The sequence below is a fragment of the Cynoglossus semilaevis genome, chromosome 7 (assembly GCF_000523025.1).
Source record: "Cynoglossus semilaevis isolate Cse_v1.0 chromosome 7, Cse_v1.0, whole genome shotgun sequence".
Lineage (NCBI taxonomy): Eukaryota > Metazoa > Chordata > Actinopteri > Pleuronectiformes > Cynoglossidae > Cynoglossus > Cynoglossus semilaevis.
In genome coordinates this window covers 7,475,734-7,483,542 of record NC_024313.1, presented here as the reverse complement: position 1 = coordinate 7,483,542, position 7,809 = coordinate 7,475,734, and the positions used below count along the sequence as shown (strand labels likewise).

The window sequence follows — 7,809 nt, the reverse complement described above, 5'->3', positions numbered from 1 at the left end:
TCATTTCAAGATATTTGAGGAAATGAATGAGGTTTCTCATTGTTTTAAGACATGCAGTTTAAGGGTATAGGTAAGGTAAAGAAAATCAATTTAAAAGTTTATAAGTCTCCATTTTTAAGTTTCCTTTTTTAAGTTTCCTTTAAGTTTCCATTTTTAAGTTTCCTTTTTAGATCCTATTTAAAATGTAAGCTAAAATAAATACTTCCACAATGAACAGAACAATAATAACTTTAGTCTTTTATTAGAAAAACACTTAATTTACAAAACATGCATTCAATCACAATCCATAAATACATGCAACATTACGTACAACACTGTGAACCACACATGCTCACAGGATTCAACAATGGCCCCATCATCAGGAGTGCAACAACTTGGTTAACTCTTCTTTTGGCCTGAAACAAGATGAAATAAGGACAATGTTACAAAACACTTAAATTAACCACTACTTAGTACCCTCCTCATAGGCTATTCTTTGGTCATGGGCTCTGACTTCCTGTGACCTTAAAGAAGTCAAGACAATACCATGTTAAAACTCAAACAAAAGCATTGAAGTTCACTAAGGAACGCCACCTGATGGGGAACATGAATATTTCTCAACATAAAAATGCTAGTTTTAACAAAACGGTAAAATTCTTCAGCTTGATCATTTACTGAAACTGCACTCAAATATTCTTGGGGAAAACAACTAAATCGCACTCACAGTAAAACAGAAACCAGATGCTTCGGACTTCTTGGCGTAGTTGAGTCCATCGGTCTGCTGCTACACCTGAAAAGATTTACTTAATTCCATACGTGCACGAGTGCTAAATAATAAAAACGTGTAAATTCGTACCCTCGATAATACTCTGCCGCCTTCTTCGTGCATGTCTCATCGTTACTATGCACTACAAGTGCAAGACCCACTCTGAAAGGAACGTTCCCCACAGAACAAGCCGCTTCTTCACTAACACGTGGCTAAAGTCGCAACAGCCAAATTGTTTGGATCACTCAAACTAAACGGTTTCTTGCACATATTTAGAAGTAACAAATAACAAAGCGCTATATCGTAAAATTCAATAACACGCTGCCTGAAGCGATACGTGCAGTCAGAATTAGTTTGAATTTGCAAATCGTGCGGCTCAAACAGGCTACTGTTTAGCACGCTAACCGGCTACCCAGCAGCGTCCAGACGGTTTAAAACAAACCGTTCGCACGCTCTGAGGAATACTGGTCCTTCACATGAAGCGTTAATCGCCAAGGTGATGAGAACCAGAAATAGAACTACGTACCGTCGTAATTCTAGCAACCATTTAGCAACCATTTTGCAACCATCGCCAGGCCGGAAATATTGCCAATTCCTTCCGCTTTTAAAGGGCACATATGTGCGCCTCGTTATCCAATCACAAGCGCCCTGCACGACATCTACAATCCACCAGGTGGTAGTGCAGGCTCATTCGTTTGTCAATGAGTAGGTACATACGATCACTGCACACTATTCAGTGATCTAGCACTAGTCAGTGCAGCTAAAGAAAAAAATTCCAGCAACTCTTATAATTAATTATGTTGTAAATACTGATCTCATTAAATGTGTGAAAATTTTACAAAAATGGCCAAGAAACTAGTATATGAATTCATTATAAAATAGAATACATTATACATGAAATGCCTTCTTTCATCCCCCCACCCTCTATTCCCCCTTTCCTACCACTTCTATTGTCTCAGTGTAAGCCAGTTATTTTGGAGAATGTTGCTATTGATATTACCTCTTTTTTTAACACATTATTGTACGCAACATTCTCGTCTTCTCAGCTACCTTTGCTCTCCCATCAGCCTTGTTGTAATTTTTTTTTTTTACCCTATTAAGGGTTTTTTCTTGGTAGTTGTTTCTCAGCCGATGTGAGGGTCTGTAGGGGCAGGGGATGTTTACCACTGTTTTTTTCTTTTTATCTGTTTGAACCACTGAAAAGCACATTGAGTTTGCTTTCTGCATAAATGCACTCTATTAATAAAAATTGAATTGAACTGCATATTAAAGAGTATATGTCGCCTTTTAGGGACAACACTTATCTCATTAATTCCATTCTGAAACATCATTTTGGTTATTTTCTAAGAAACATGGGCACACATTTGGCAATAAACCTCCATCTTGGAAAAGTTGGTAATGCGGTCGGTTGGACAGACGGATGGACGGACGGACAGACAGAGAGACAGGTAGATCTTTATGAATCCCTTGGGAGTTCTATGTAGGATTTAGTAAAAATATCAGCAACAATAGAGTATGTGATTGGTACATAAATAACTACAGCAAGAAAGAAAATCTTTAGATGTTAAAAAGAAAATGAATGCTGCACAGAGAGGACTGAAAATATCTCATTAGGCAGACAATAGACAATAAACAGCTTCTCTTACTCTATCTGCAAAGTCTAGGGAATTATTTCTGAAGCTTAAGATTGAAAATTGTGTATAAAAAAGTGTATCAGGGAAAACCTAAACAAAAATTGAGACTTTTACGCAAACAGGTGGATTCATCCAGTTTCAATCCAGTTTTTTGTTTCTGAGTGTTACCAAAATATAAATCATAATGAATAACTTCATTACGGTATACAGTGATACTGATACCAAACCAAAACCAAAATGTTATACCTAGAAAACAGTTAACTAGAGTTATCCTAGCAGTTGGTACAGCCTGGAATATGAATAGGACATTTGGTTGCAAACAAAAATGATTCTTGTAAAAACTACTTGTCTGAAAATGACACATTATTTGATTTTTATATATTATTTAGTGTTTTACTGAGTAATCTGTGCTGGGATATGTCTAGGCTTGAAGCTGTTACTAAGCAACCAGGAGAATGACTTGTAACCAGCTGGTGGCTGTCGCCTTATATTTACCAGATAAGGGCGTCACATCAGTCTCCTTATCAAACGTGTGTCTGAGATGATTCTATCTCAAACCAACAACCCTTTGTGCTGCTGTGAATCCACTGAAGACACCCCGAGGATGTGTTGACACATCTGGAGGTGGTAAAGGTTACTTTTGAGCTTATTCTTAAAAGAGCGTGTTCATCTGGGGCCATGCACAACTACCACCTAGAAAGTATGTCCATCAGAACCGGGTGTGAATTGGATTTACAAGCATAAACAGTGATTCTGTGTGCCACCCATACTGGTGTATGCCAGTATGCGTTAGGGACAAGGTTGACTGGTGGGATCATAACGACCTATAATAATACTATATATATATATGTATATATATATATATATATATATATGTGTGTGTGTGTGTGTGTGTGTGTGTGATATGGTGTGTGTGTGTGAGTGTGTTTTGGTTTGGTTTTTATCTGGTGTTGCAGTCAAACTAGCTCTACAACTTCAAAATACTCCAAATAACGTACTTCTCTAGTCATGTAAATTGTAAATTTTTAAATTTTAAAATTAAATTAAATTTTTAATTTGTAAATCAGTCTCCTTATCAAACGGGTGTCTGAGACGCACACCCACCCACCCAACCCCAACATGGACTGTTCACTCTCCTCGCTTCAGGACGGAGATACAGGAGTCTGAAATGCAAAACATCCCGGCTCAAGAACTCTTTCTTTCCTTCTGCCATCAGACTCCTGAACGGGAATGGACAATAATATTGTATTATTTGCACATCCACAAGTGTCAACTACTGCACATTGTAAATACTGAAAATCTTTCTGTTGATTCCTGTGTATATTTTGTTATTTTATTCATGTGTATATTTTGTTATTTTATTTCTTGATTTCTTTGGCATTCAGTGTGGACAGCAATGTAAAATTTTCATTTTACAGGGACACACAAGACAATAAACACTTTGAATTGAATTGAATGTACGGTAACTCTGTTTTTCTACATGCAGATGTAAAATTGTATAATTGTGTTTCCTGGGTTTCACCATGGATTAGTAACGTGTGACAGAGCCAAGTCTACAATAGCCACAGTAAACACGTGTGTGCCATTTCCTTGTGCAAAAAACTGCTGGGAATAATTAAGGTTATTCCTGCACATTGTGTGTCCACCTGTTCATGTTGACCATCATCTATTTCTTACTACACTGTGTGATACAATCAAAGCCCTTTTGCCACACAAACCCTGGCATCTGGCCTGACACAAGATGACTAAGAATTCAGTTTTGCCCCGTAGGTCTATTTTAATGGTTATTTTGAATTTTTTTTTCAGTAGTTCTTTTTTTCATATATTATCATGCTTTAATTGGTTACTTAAAATAAAAAAAAACAGTATTTGTAATAGCTGTTGGCACTGTGTCATATACAGTATTTATATATAAAAACAAATTTTGTGTATTGAAAATACACACTGAAATAATGGCAGCAGTGGCTCAGAAGTTCTGCCCAAGAAATTGTTCTTGGCTGAAGTCATTGAAAAGTAAATCATAGTTGATTTTTGGGAGGATTACCACTACATCATAATTAATTTACAGTAGGAGTGCTTTTATGTCATAAAGCTACTGGTAGAGATTAGAAAGTGGACTAAATGTCCTTGGTGGACGTACAAAAATACATTTTAGTTGCAGCAGCTGTGCTGTGGGATCATCTGCATTGCCATTAAAAAAAAAAAAAAAATTTAGTGAATGCCAGCAAATGCCTGCGCCATAAAAGATTAAAACTGTCTAACACTGCAGTCAGATGTTGCCATAATGTTCACTCAAATTCTCTTGTTGAGTCTATGAGGGGCGGGAAGCCGAACATCCTATAGCGGCTATGCTAATTGAGTACTTGAGTAAAAGCTAGTCAGTGTGACATTCTGCTCCTGAGATGCTTGTTTCCTGTGTACATTCAGTTCTCCTGGGCATGAAATGCTTCCACGCTTCCTGAGAGCTTCAGCCAGCAGTGCTGTTCAGCTGGTGACACCATTACAGTGAGTGATGGTCTGTCTGACAGCGGCTTCTGTCACCACTCGCAAGAGAAGTCAACCAACTGTGTAGTCTCTCAGCCACAGAGGAGCTTTGCCTGTGTTGCCAGAGGGATAAACACTGTCAGTGGCTGGTTTTAATTTTACTCTGTCTGGCTGAGCATTCGTCATCCCTACCTTTTGATAGTGGCCTCTAAAGCACCATAATCTACTAGTGACAAATAATCACACGCTGTATCTAACTGTAGAGGCCTTTGTGGCCATTTCTACGGTATTAAGCGGCAGTGTTGGACCAATCTGGGATGCCTGTTGATTTTAGCCTCGAGACTCGATAAACACATCTCCTCTGACAGTCTAATTGCGTTCAATGGACATTTAATAAAGCCTCCTGCGCATGAATAGTGAGTTTGCACGTCTTGCCGCAGTGACAAACCTGGAGCTCACCTGGAGCACCTTGAACTTATACCTTTAGATACTTGGCAAATAAGATCAGAGCAGTTAAATTAGGCAGAAAGCTGCAGTAATAAAGCCATTAAATTAGTCACTGGTGCAGGGCAACGGTGGCAAGGAATCCCACTAATTAACCTGTGTCTCGAAAACTGCAAGAGCTGAGCTTGTCGTAATGATGAAGACTTGATGCTGCGATGACCCACATGTTCTGACCTTGTCCAAAACACTTATATTCTCATTTAGTTGCAAAAAGTGGCACAGTTGAATTAGTATAAACATACGTTTGTGTTTGAACACATGCCCATTTCCCCCCACAAATATAAAGCATGGTTTGAGCTTTTAAAACTAAATATAATTTCATGCTGGTTTTAGGGTTTGTACATACACTTTTACATGTGTGGTTCTCTTACCAGTGTTTTAATCCATCCGTGAGTAGAAGCATTATCTTATGCAGAAATGCAGTCTGTAGAATGTCCGTTAATACCATGAATAACTGCCTGACTCACCGCCGTTGCTGAATAAACTCAGTTACAGTATATAGACAAGACTGACATGTGACTTAAGCAGGAGATCCGTCATCTACAAGTCCCGACGGTTTCAATCCTACTAATATCTTCACCTGTCAATACTTTTCCTTACACTGCAGCTAGAGGGCAAGGCAACACAGACAACCATTTCACTCTCCCAGTGGGAGGAGAGCTCGGCTGTTTTCAGTCATGTGACAGCTGTTTTTGTGATCGTATCAGCCTCATATGTAATGCAAGCTGTTCTAAACGTCTTTTTTTTTTTACACTGCCTTAAAGAGAACTCTGCACATGTATTTTTAATGAGGGATGCATCTTTGAGATTATTTGACGACTCATCCTCACATCTTTCCTCCAGGGGCGACGGTTATCAGAGACATAGTTATAACATGACCGCATGGATGTAACATGCAGATCTAAGATGGGCTCTGTGTTAATATTGGGCTTTGACATGGAATCGGTTTTAGGTTGGCAGAGTTTGTTGCATGCACCGGGTGACTGCAGCCCCGGTGGGACTGTGCCTCGCCCCTGGCACTGTCATTCCTCACTGATCAGAGGGGAGAGGCTAACAAGGTCTCCCGGCTACATGCAGCTCTCTGCTTGATGCTCAGATTGCTCCAGTCCAGGCTTGACTTCAATGCTGAAAGTTGCACTCTGTTAGGTCCTGAATTTACATAAAAGAAATTGAATCATATTATTTTTTACAGAACTTGGTTTTTATTGTGATAAAGGATCAAAATAATCACCGTATTGATATTGAAAATAAGCCTCAGGTTTGTATAAAAACAAATCAAAAATTTTATGTCTGACTTTTAACAACATCACTGGTTTTCAGTGTTTTTTCAGAGAAGTTCGTTGACTGTTCCATTCACCTTGGCACTGAACGTGAAAAAAGGTAGAACTCCCCTGATTCAGGCGTGCATCTCTATTTCTGCACAAACAAGAACTTTAGAGTTTTCTCCCACAATTTTGAAGAACGATTGTCGACAGTGAAAGCAACTCGTGTTCCTCTTTTCAGCAGACGCACTTAACAGAGACATTTGTACAAGAGGCATGTTTACTGCAGTCTCCAGTCCATCACAATGGACGGAATAACATAAATAGTCGCATGTTCAGTAAACTGACGCTAAAGACTCCTTCCTCTGCTTGTCTCACAAAACTGAATGAGAGAATATAAATAATGCTGCCATGCTAGGCTGGCAGGAGTCACTAAATCATTGATGTGACAAGTCAAAATGGAAGTAACTGGGAGGAAGCTCTGCAAAAGTAAGTTGATAAACAACTACCATTTTAAACGACAAAAAAAAAAATCTAAAGTTGGACAGTGTTACAAAATATCTGCAATTATACATCCTCTTGCCAATGTGTTACTTCAGTGCAGCGCTGCCCTTTTGCTCTCTCTCCGTTAAATGACCATTAGCAGGAATACATTGCTGTTATAGATTTAAGTGAAGTTATGTACAGAGCATAGCTCATTAGATTGGCTCTGCACCATCAAATCCTGTGAGGTGATCCTGGACTTGCTACTTGCAAGCAGCATAGCAATCATCCCTCTCCGTGACCTACAATAGTGACCCCTCTGCTTGCCCTCTCTACCTGACTCCTCATTAGTGGCTGGTTCTCAATACAGCAAATCCATTAGTAATCCCACTATCCCACACAGCATGATTTGGAATTTTGCACTTTCTCAATCATTTCTACCTTCTACACTCTCTAATTTACATAAAGCCAAGGCAGTCATTTTACCCTAAAATGTTTTAATTTTGGCTTTTACTATTCCTAATGCCTGCCATCTGCTTTTCTCCTTCCAGTGCTTCACATGATTCATCCTACTTTTCCTCTGCATGTCTGTAAAATATCCAGAGAGCACACACACACACACACTCCCTCCCACACATTCCTCCTCTGGCACAAGGTGCATCTGATCTGGGTGAAGTCATGGTAGGAAGAGTCTCTG

General features: G+C 39.1%; 1 long non-coding RNA gene across 1 annotated transcript; it reads right to left on the bottom strand.

Moving 5' to 3' along the window:
• Window positions 1-225: 225 nt before the first annotated feature.
• LOC103380994 (uncharacterized) lies at window positions 226-1,788 on the bottom strand. Its single transcript, XR_521741.3, has 3 exons — window positions 836-1,788; window positions 704-769; window positions 226-395 (listed from the first exon to the last, which is right to left on the bottom strand). It is a non-coding gene; the product is annotated as an uncharacterized LOC103380994 (long non-coding RNA).
• Window positions 1,789-7,809: the final 6,021 nt, after the last annotated feature.